The sequence below is a fragment of the Condylura cristata genome, unplaced genomic scaffold (assembly GCF_000260355.1).
Source record: "Condylura cristata isolate star-nosed mole 26May11 unplaced genomic scaffold, ConCri1.0 scaffold00008, whole genome shotgun sequence".
Lineage (NCBI taxonomy): Eukaryota > Metazoa > Chordata > Mammalia > Eulipotyphla > Talpidae > Condylura > Condylura cristata.
The window spans coordinates 47,771,606-47,783,400 of NW_004567109.1; positions in this window are offsets into that span (position 1 = coordinate 47,771,606).

Sequence of the window (11,795 nt, forward strand, 5' to 3'; positions counted from 1 at the left end):
ACTTTGATTCATTTATTTGTATTTAACATTAGCAGGGTAGATTTGCTTTCATTAATTTTCCTTTGGCTAAGTGGACAACAGTTAATTGCAAATTACAAATAAACATGAACTTTATAAGAAGAAGAGCTATGTTTTTTCCCCTGAATTAATCAAGATGTATCACTCACTACCTAAAAGTAGCTGAGTGAAATACTTAATAAAGGTAAAAATCTTCAAAGAGTTATGTACTCATTCACATTTTGATATATTCACCAAAGATTATGAAAATGAATGTGAATAATGATTTAGATAGTTTGTTTTCCATTGTTTGTATAGAAAAACTTAGATAAAAATTCCTGCTTTGAGGTCAAAGACCAACAGTTAAAGAACAATTAATGTAAATTAGATCATGTCAACCATTTATTTATTAATGATTCTAAAACTGTTCATTCTAATTTCCTTGGAATAAAGAAATTTGAAAATAGAGAAATTTGAAATAAGAGAAAATAAAATGGGTTTTAAAAATAGGAGGGCATCCTTTGTGGCACAAGGGGTTAAAGCACAGCAGTATGAAGTTATCTGTAGTCACTGTTGTGCCAGTTGGATCCCCAGTCAGGAAGGTGACCCACATGGTACGACAGACCTCTCCTGTATTGTCCACTGCTCCCTTCAGCAGTGTATTTCAGTCAATCTGCCTGATCTGTTCCCCACTCTGTCTCTGGTCAATCCTCCTGCTATAGTGCAGGGAAAGGGGCACCCAGAACCCCCAAACCTGCCCACTCCAGAACAAGTTCTGTCATCTCCTGCATTAAGACAAAACATGTAAAACCCTTAATGGAAAGGAACTTCAGTGCAATTAGACAACAATACAGAAATGACAGAGTATATTTTTAAATCAGTCACCCAAAGTTACCCATCCCCTCGTGGGTATAAGTCCACCCAAAAGGGATTGACCCAAAGCAAGGCCCAAAAACCTGCCAAAAGACTAAAGCACTTTCCAGTGGGGACCCACAGAAAAGAGTTAGAAATGGCCAGACAAGTCTGGGAGGAAAAGAGCAAAATCAAAATCAAGATAAATGCTGCCATAGTCAACCTGCTCACAGTCCCCTCACCCACATCTGTTTCAACCAGTCAAGGGCCAAGAAACAAGATTCGCTTCTTCATACGTGTCTGCTTCACATGCCTCCCTCAGGTCACTTTCTGATGTCCTGCTTCCCTCCTTCTCAGTCTCCTCTCTAGATTCTTCTTCCTGCTCAGCTCCACCATCCTTTGGGTGGAAACCCTCCTCTTTTCCTCTGTTATGCTCTCACCCCGCTGAACCTCTTGTCTGTACCCCAGTTCTTGAATTCATAAATAAAATCTTTAAATATATAAATAAATAAAATTAAGATTAAACATACCATTTACAGAGTTGAGGGGGAAAAACATTCATATACTGAATTTAGTATATGCAAATATTTCAGGAGAAGCATAACAACTTTTGGAGAGTAAAAACAATTCTGCAAAACACTACTCATTGATGAGGATATTGCCAATTGGCTCGAAATTTCAAGAAAACCTCATCTTTGCCAGGCTTATAGTTTTGTTGAGACATTTTTATTTAAATGAGTAATTTAACTATTAGTCAGTTTTTCTTTGTGTAGTTTGAGATTTTATTTTCAAATGTAATATAACAACAGTGTATCAAAAGGAAGGCAGAATCTCAACTCGAGTCTTTCAATCAAAACTTAGAGAGGAATAATTAGTATTCTGTATATTGTATTTCAAAATATTTGTAGGACTATTCCCTAGAAAGCATTAACTATGTTGAATTCTTTAATTTTCATGCATTTTAGCAATTTTATTGAATATAACCTCTTATAATTCAGGTCATTCTTGTAGATGCCAAATTCAAGAAAATGAAATATCTAAAGTTAACAGAAGAATAGAAACAGTATATTTTCCTTAGCTAAAAAATTATTACCAATGAAATTTTTTTCCTTATAAAACTTGTCATTAATTTCTTAAAGTAAATGTTTGAGTTTATGACACTAAATTTGATTTTATTTTTTATTAAACATATATATGTTTATGTTCCAAACTCAAATTCTAAATAGATTAAATTTCCTGAATAAAAATACAATTAAATGAATGTTTATATGGTGGCATTTTTTATAAATCCAAAATATCACGACTTTAATCTGAAGAGTGAGCATAGAAAACTTCTCAAGCCTTCTTAGCTAAACAATAAAAATTGTATCTTGTTTTTATAATGAGCAATATGTACATAATTCAACACTGCAATTGCATATTCATGATAAAAAATGAAAATACTGAATTTTCAAATATACCTCAGAAGATTTCCTTAATGAATGTTGTCTTTTATTGAGATATATTTTATCAGTGGAACATTTATCAGGATACAAAAGACTGATTCTTGGGCCTCCAGAGAGGATAAATACTAAAGGAAAAATATAATACCTAGATCAAAGAAAAGTATAATACCTGGGAATTTCCATTTTAGGCATTACTTTTGTGAACAGAGTCTTATGAGGAGTAAACTGCAAATAGACAAAAATGGAGACAGAAACACCATTCATGAGTTCTTTTCCTAATTCTTTGATTTGATGATTTTGTTCATGCTTCACCCAATTCCTAACAATATGTAGATATCATATACCTTCCCCCAGTGGAGTTTATATTTAGAAGGTATCTCTTGGAAGTATTTAACTTGGGAAGTTAAATAATATTCATTGTATGAGTCAAAGGAAAGGAGGAAAATAAAAGCAAATAAACTGTTCAGTCTGACTCTGGTTTACCTTGAGAGTTAAAACTAGACAAAATATATTAAAATATGGGATTCCTTACTTTTCAGTCATTCTGCTAACAAAAGAACATTTGGACTTTGTGCAATCAATGATATCCCCTTACTGTGCTGCTCATTCCTGAACCTCCAAATCCTCCCCTTCCTGTACTTATGAAAAAGAGACACAATAATTGAATAATTGTGCTGTTAGTCTGTGTCATTTACATGGTCACTGGGGCATACATATTTCACATAAAAGAGACATTGATTATTCTTCAAAATCCAGTTGAGTTCATCCAATTTCTAGATGACATGGGAGTTGGGGTGAAAATCACAGGTAGAAGTAAAGAATTTATCTGAAATTGAACCTGATCTTTGCATTTAGTATGCATTATCAGTAATTTAGGAATTTTGGGTTCCCACTATTTTTTTTTTTTGCATTGGGTTATAATTAATCTATTTTATAAATATTTTCATGGATTTTTACATAATTAAATAACATATACACCCACATGGAACACTAAACTAGGAGAGATACATATTTTCATGTTAAGCTCTACATAAGGCAAAACTACTCTCTTTGGATTGATCGTGGTATTAGGAAAAGTCAAACAGAGATTATTACATTTATTCCAATTTAAGCTTTTTATTCATTTTCCAATAATTGCACTTCAGAAAGCTAAAAGATACGCTCTCAAATTTTAAGAACCTTGGGGAAATTAGCCAGCTTTGTACTAATAAATTAATGATAATGTTGAAATAACCTTTTCCAAGGTAACATAAAAGTCTCTGGCTATGTTCTACTTTCTTAGGCTTAAAGTGTTTTCAGTTGACCTGAAATAAAATCTATACACTTTTCTTTTAGGAAAAAAAAAAAAAAGTAATGTCAGTTTAAATTCTGAGTAATGTTGACAACCATAAAGCAAAAGGTCTTGGTGTCTCTTTTACATTCTTAATTCCTTCTCAAGTTGCATAGTGGATCTACATTATTGATCAAGCTATTGCTAATTCCTCTTTTGACAACTGGTATATATTCATGGGTGGAGTGTGGTGATGTGTGTGATATTATCAAATACAATATTTCCCTTATTCATAGGAATTATGTTCCAAGCTTCCCAATGGATTCCTGAAACTGCTGATAGTACCAAATTGTAAATGATGGCTTTTTTTTTTCTTTTCAGTGTAGACATACCTATGATAATGATTGACTTAATAAATTATGCACATTAAGAGAACAAGAACAGTATCCAGTAATAAAATAGAACAATGGCAACATATAGAAGAAAAGTTATATGTGATCTCTCCAAATTTTATTTCACACTTTATTTTCTGGTCATGTTGGATCTGGGCAACTAAAACCCTGGAAAGTAAAATAGTAGATAAATAAGGATAGTCTACTGTAAAATTTACTGTGACTTCAACTCTAGATAAGATGCCTTTTCATCATAGAACACACATACACATTCACACTATTTAGATATGCCAAGGAACCTAACTTGTATATCTTTGGCTTGTGGGAGAAAACAAGACTACTTGGGGGGGGGGAAATCCACTAGGATTTCCACTAGGAGAACATATGGACTCTACTCTCATGGTGGCCCTGTTAGGAATCAAATTTTTTTCTTACAGATATTATTATGAAATGGCATGGAAGGAAACATTGTTACTTGAGAACCCATTGTAGGTTCTTGCTGAAGATATCATGAAAGTGATGCTTAACTTTACAAGATTTGACAAATTATTTTTATTGGGGTTATAATAACTTGCATCGTAATAAATTGTGTGTGACTATATGTGTTTATATATAAATGTTTGTATATATAAATGTTCGTGTTTATATATAAATGTTTATATATAAATACACCCACATAGATATAATGATAGAGATAGATATATAGGTATATCTCACTCTTTCAAATATCTGATAATCTGTCCAGCTGACCATTGTTAAGAGTTCTTTGAGGTCTTTACTTGCATTGTTTAATTAAAAAAGCAGTTGACCACCTCTAAAAATGTTTTTGGCCTGTTTTATCTCTTTTATTGTGTGTGATGTGCTTGGTCTTTGCTTTTATTTCTCCAGAATTATTTCTCTTTAACTTAATGATACCAGGAATTTTTTGTATATTCTTCACAGTAATCTTTTTAATGTTTTATAGTATGTGTTAAAATATCTCTGAATTTTCCGTGACTTCAGGTGTCTCAATAAAGAGTGTATCATTGTTTTATTATAGTTGAATTTGTCAATACCTTTTTTATGGTTAATATTTTTCTGACTTGTTTAATATATTTCTCTTATCTGAAATTCAGAAATACATTCACAACTACATTTTCTTAAGTTTTGAAATTTTCCATTAGTTATCTATGTCTCTACTCCATTTATAGTTTTCATTTGTTTTTATCTATGGTGTTTTATATACTGATTTTTTGTATTATTTATGCTTACAGAACTGGGGTACAGGCCAGAGGTGTGGTAGGTGAGAGGATTCACCAGAGACAGAGTGGAGAGCAGAACAGGCAGATTGAAAAAGTACGCTGCTGAGGGGAGCAGTGGGTAGGTCAGGAGAGGTCTGCCATGCCATGTGGGTCAGCTCCCTGGTGGGGGGTTCCAACTTGTGCTGCACTGTCTTCAAAGAGCTTCCTAATGTGGTGCTTTAACCAGTTGCACCACCAGGGAGAGCCCAAAAGTAGGTATTTTTGAAGTCATTTAGATCACTAACAAACTATTACATCAGTGAGAAATAAAGTATAATGTAGGCATGACCATTCAGAAACAAATCTCACATCTGAAAAGATTCTATAGGAAGTGCTTAGTTTTTAATGCTACCCAGTTACTAATCCTAGTAATGTTAAAGATGATAATGGTGATAAAGGCAAGGCTTTTTTTTTAAAAAAAAAAGATTTTTTTTTATGCATTCAAGAACTGGAGTATAGCTCAGAAGTGTGGGGGGTGAGAAATTTTACAGAGACAGAGAGGGGAGCAGAATAGGTAGATCCACTGCAATACACTGCTGAGGAGAGGAACAGACGGGTCAGGAGAGGTCTGCTGTGCCATGTGGATTACCTACCTAGTGGGATATTGAATTCATGCTTCAGTGGCTGTGAAGAGCTTCACAGTGCTGCACTTTAGCCCATTGTACTGGCAGGAAGGTAAGGGAACAAAGTTGTTGCCATGTGGGATGGAGAATGAATAGTTTTTTAGAGATGAAATAATTTTCGATATGCTAGTGGATGTGAACATCAGAGATTATGTAATTGGTATGCAGAATAGTGGTTTTAAAACACGATTTGGAAATTATCTTCTCATAAATGCTAGAAAGAGTCACTGAGGTTATTACTTAAAATTAAATTAGAGTAGGTAGATCAAGAAACTTAATGAGCTTTAAAAATAATCATGTGGGCAGAAGAGGAACTTATTTCACTTGACAAGAAGGATTAATACACAACATAGACACATCATTATTATAAATATTGTCAGATTTTAAGTTCATATCCAAGATAACTCATACTTTACATATAGCAAAGTGCCAATTCATTTTCTATTTAAAATACTGTCTTTCATTCTAACTTATTTAGAAATTATGAGAGCTCTGTAACTTATGCCATTCTAATTTGTAATGGATGGACTGCCACTATATGAATATAATGTACATATTAAAATATATAATGTATATATGAATTCCAGCTTACCAAAGACTTGCTCATTGATATTATTATTAGAACTGAAACTTGTTCTTAACTATTTTACTTATTATGAGAGAAGTTTAAAATCTAGTAGCTAAAACAAATTTTATTCATAATACATATGTAAATCATGTGAAAAGTCACTATGGAGTAAATATATAGGTATTCATTCATTCATTTTGATCTGTTTTCATTCATTAACCAATGTATATATTTTTGTGTAGTTACAATGTTTTAGTATTGAGATACAAAAATGAACAAAACATAAACTTCCTTCATCTTGAGGAACTAAAAGCATACAAGTATATTATAAATAATATAAACAAATGAAATCGATAATATCTTGCCATATAGATGATGAAATTTCAGTATAAATATAAAATCAGTGAGGGAGAGGGCCATGAGGATATATAGAGTAAGGACTTTTGGAATGAAGAAGTTTAACAGAAAACAACTAGTAGAAATTATCTGAGGAAAAAATGCTTAAAGTGTTCAAAGAGATTGATATCACCAGAGACAATATTTCACATATCTAATAAATATATATTGTGTCGATGTACAATAGGGCCAAATTCTCCCAAGAATTCTCAGGAGCTTTTGGAAAACTAATTTGTTACATGTAACAAATCGAAATGATTTTAGAGTAGGGCAGAAAAATGAGAGAAGTGGCTTCTTTGCCTAATAAACAGTCATACATTTACAAGATTAAAACTGCAGAAATTAATGTAGCCAGAGACATAGTGACCAAATATTTGAAATCAGTGTCACTTGGATGCAATCAAGTGTCAGGAAAGAAAAGCCTTTGGATTTTCTAGTTTCTGGTGACTTTCAGTATTCCATCAGCCCTAAAGTTCAAAGCATATCAAAAAGGCTATGCCACAGACGCCCAGATTAAAAATTCTTTCTGAATATTTCTTATAAAGATTTTCTGGATGGCATTAGTGTTTGACTTGAGGACTAACAACATAGATAGGCACCTCCATTGTGTGTAATCATCCTCTTAAGTATAGGGGATCTGACTACAGAAAATGTGGTGGGAGAGCGGTTTGGCCATTTCCTGTCTGCCAGTTTCCTCTTGTTCTTGGACTAGAATTGGTACCTTTAATTTCCTGGTTCTCAAGTCTTTTCCTTGAACTGGAGCTATCCTGTGGTTCCACCTGCAGACAGCAGATTGTAGACTTTCTCATCCTCTTGATTCAGTGTCTCTGGAAAACCCGGGTGACAAAAGCTATCATCTTCAACTCTTTCTCTGTCTACTTCATGCCATCTTCTCCAAATTGTATAATTGAATCTCTCTAACTCTTTGTTATAAAGATACATGTGACATCATTTTGGACCTTCCCTGTTAATTCAAGATAAATCCCTTTTCAGGATCATTCATTTAATCAAATCTGCAAAGACACTGCATTCATTTAAGTTAACATCAACAAGTTTTAGTGAAAAATGACCTGCTATCCTTTAGGGAGCATTTTTTGGTAAAGATTTATTTATTTATGTATACAAGAACTGGGGTACAGGCCAGAAGTAGCAGGGAAGTGAGAGAAGTCACCAGAGACAGAGTGGGGAGCAGAAGAGGCAGATCAAGAGTGAAATACACAGCTGAGGGGAGCAGTGGGCGGTCAGGAGAGGTCACCTCTGGGGGCGGGGGAATCAAGTTCACACTGAAGCGGCTGCAGTCAGCATGCAGTGCTGTGTCCTAATCCGTTGTGCCACCAGGGAGGGCTGAGTGAGCATATTTTACCCCTCCCAAGGACAGATCTTAGAAAAACAAAACTCATTTGCCCTTATTTCTACCTTCCTGCCTCAACTAGCGAAATTGATGAATTGATTGATGACAATTGTAAGTTATATTATTAATTTTTCTTCCACTGGAATGTTATAAACATGTGTCTTAAGATTTTTCTTGTTTCTATTTTTTAAAAATTCTGCAAAGAAGGTAAGTTCTTCAAGTAGCTTTAAGACCATAATTCTATTATTTGATATCATAAAGAAGTGTTTTGAGCCTTTGTTGGGCACACGCTTTGCAAAGCTGATGACCAATATGTATATATCTGTGGCAAGAGCTGATGTGGAGCCAGAAATATACAAAATAATTTGCAACTTAAATACATAATATACCTATATTGTGCTTATATTAAAGTAATTATTATGTACTCTCAAGTAGTTACATAAAAAGGAACTAAATTGTGTGTTGATATAAATAATTACTGAATGCTTTTGTTAAATAAATTTAGAAAGCTTATTATATCCTGTTGAGTCAAACTATGTTTATAAAATTTAACCATTCAAAAAAAAATATAGCTATTATAATATTCATCTTATAAATCATTTGGCATATTTGCATTTATGAACAAAATACAATTTTAATCGCAATTTATTTAATTATATTTATGCCAAGTATTTTTCCATGAAAAAGTCCTGTTTGAGAAATTTTTAGACCTTGTAAGGTTGAATTAAAATACCTATTTTTCACCTCAGCATTTCATCTCTCATATGGGAAAAATTACAAAATAATGTACAACTGTGCAACACCCATGAAAAATCACCTTAGACAGGCACTATAATTATATAAGGAACATGAACAAAAGAGGAGAATGTTAGAGAAAATTGAGGAACTCAAAACACACATTGTTCTCACTAATCAAATCTCAAAACAAGAGACACAAGATTGGTGTAAAAAAGATAATCCTTTTCATTTTGCATTTAGGAAAACTAAAAATTTAAGCAAAAGCTTGTTGACATGACTTTTATAGTTTGTCAGCCATTTATATTAGTTGAAGACAAAAAGAATTTTGAAAATTGCTCAAACTATGAATGCTAAGTATAAAATTTCTTAAAAAAAACACGATGCTGTAGTAATATAAGTTTTCTGAATTAAAATATTTGACTTTGCAGCAAAAGGTAAGGTCTTGTGTATGCCATCTGAAAAAGTGTATTTAGTACTGCAATAAGAGTACAGTGACCATGAGAAAAATTAACTACAGACAGTGCTGAGAAGAAATTGTCTCCTACTGCATTTATATTTTATATTTGGCAGATAAAATTATTTAATAAAATGAGATTTGTATCTAACTTTAAGAATAATTTATTATTTTGAATAATATTCAATAAACTTGAGAAATACTGTGCTTCAAACATATCTTTATTAATTATTCCACTACTAAGTTTCACACTTAGCCTTGCAAGAATTTATCCACACACAAACACACACACACACACCTATTCAATAAACTTTTAATTTTTGTCAGAGTGCAAGTGTGAGCATATATGTTGTCATACAAACCATTAACTGAGCATGAAAATCTCTTCTCAATTCAATCAGCTTATAAACATGTTTAGTGCCACCAGGGGACTGAGATATGTGGCTACTGATGCCAGAATACAGAGTCATCAACATGGTGCCTCTCTGTCTACTCTTGCAAAGGCTCTATGTGGCCCAAAGGCCACATGTGGAACTGGAAGGAATGTTTCATTTTGGAGAAGGGGCAGCATCTTTTCTTTGTAAGTCTAAGGGGATGAACATACAAATCTATTGACTTTGTTATAAAATAGGACATTCTCTCTTTTCCTCTCTCTCACTCTCTCATAAACAAAGATACCCAGAGACATTGGAGCTTTTGGAACTTTCTGCAAAAAACAAATGTAAAATACTTTCTGATTTAATTTCTGAAATTTTATAGTTTCCTCTTTTATATTCAAGCTATACTTTTTATCTAACATTCAATCTTTTCATTACAATGCTTTCTACATTTGGGACATGATCCATTTTAGTTATGTTCTTCCCTAACTATTGTCATAGGTCTTACTTTCCTTACCATATTTTTTTTTATAGTCTATATTCTACATAGTACTATGATATAACCATTCTATGCCTGCATTCATGTAATATCACCTTCTCACTTTCAATATCATACATGTCAAAATATACAGGAAGTAGGGAAAATTCTGAGATATGGGTAATTCTGGAAAAGGTGTGTGTTGAGTGGGGGAAGCTCCCCTTTCTTAATCTTTTCATAGTGGCAGAAAGTCTTATATATATTTTTTAAAAACATTCAAATTTTCAGAAATGTCAAATGAACTAGGATTTATATTTTAGTTCTTCTCATAAACTATTTTCTTCTTGTTACCAGTATTCTAGGGGCATGCAAGTCCTCCTACAATATGTTATATTAAGATCAACTCAATCTGGTAATCAAATTATGCCAAATTTTGCAGTGGTCCAGTTTATGTTAAAATATCATAATTAAGCACCTCTTGCAATCTATGTAAAATAATTTTTCTTGACAACATGTTGAAAGAGAATGCTTAAGAGGCTATATAAGGTAGAAACAAGGTAAGATTTTAATCCACAAAATGTCATAAAATCAAGTATAAACTGAACCTTACAAAGTAGGTGAGCACAGGGTCCTATGGAACCACCCAGAATGCATGTTCATGAAGCCACCGTACCTGTGCACAAGTTCATCCTGCAAGGAGCCCCAGAACTTCCATTTCAATACATAGTTAATAATAGCATCTGGACCTCCCTGGTGGCGCAATGGGTTAAAGCAAAGCATTGAGAAGCTAAAGCCACTTCCACATGAGTTCGATCCCCACCCTGGAGGTGACCACATGGCGTGGCAGACCTCTCCTGACCCACCCGCTGCTCCCCTCAGCAGTGTACTTCATCCATCTGCCTGTTCTGCTTCCCACTCTGTCTCTGGTGAAGCCTCTCGCCACCCCTGAGCCTCTGGCCTGTACCCCAGTTCTGTATGCACAAATAAATAAAGCTTAAAAAAAAATAGCATCTACTTCTATGAATTAAGGGGTAAATGCAAATAAAATTGTTGCATTTATGGTTTTCAAAACCCTTGGTGGTTTCCACAAGCTTTACACACCTAGTGGTAAGAATTTTCTTAGTAACTTAGAAGGCAAGCTGCATTGAAATGAAGGAAAATACGGGGCTGTTTTTGGTCACTCTCGTTCCTCAAAACCTGTCTAGAAGACAATTAGCATTTCTTATCCCAAAGTTCAACGTTAAGTTAAAATTTTGGAATCTATTCCTACTGTCATAAGTCTTTAACAATCATTCACTCTTGCTTCAATTTGTTAGCTCCATTTTTCACTGAAATTCTCTTGGAAATTCTACCATCTTATATTTAATTTCCTTCCCTTTGATGCCTTTGACTATTGAAAACATTTAATAATGATGATGTCTCTAGGTAAAGACTCAGCAACTCCATTTCTTAGCATATGTGACATACACATCAAATATGTAAAAGAACACTAATTGCATCATTCTTAGCGAATAGCAACAATCTGGGAAAATAAATAATTGTGGAGTCACATGATTACATGCCACAAAGCCACA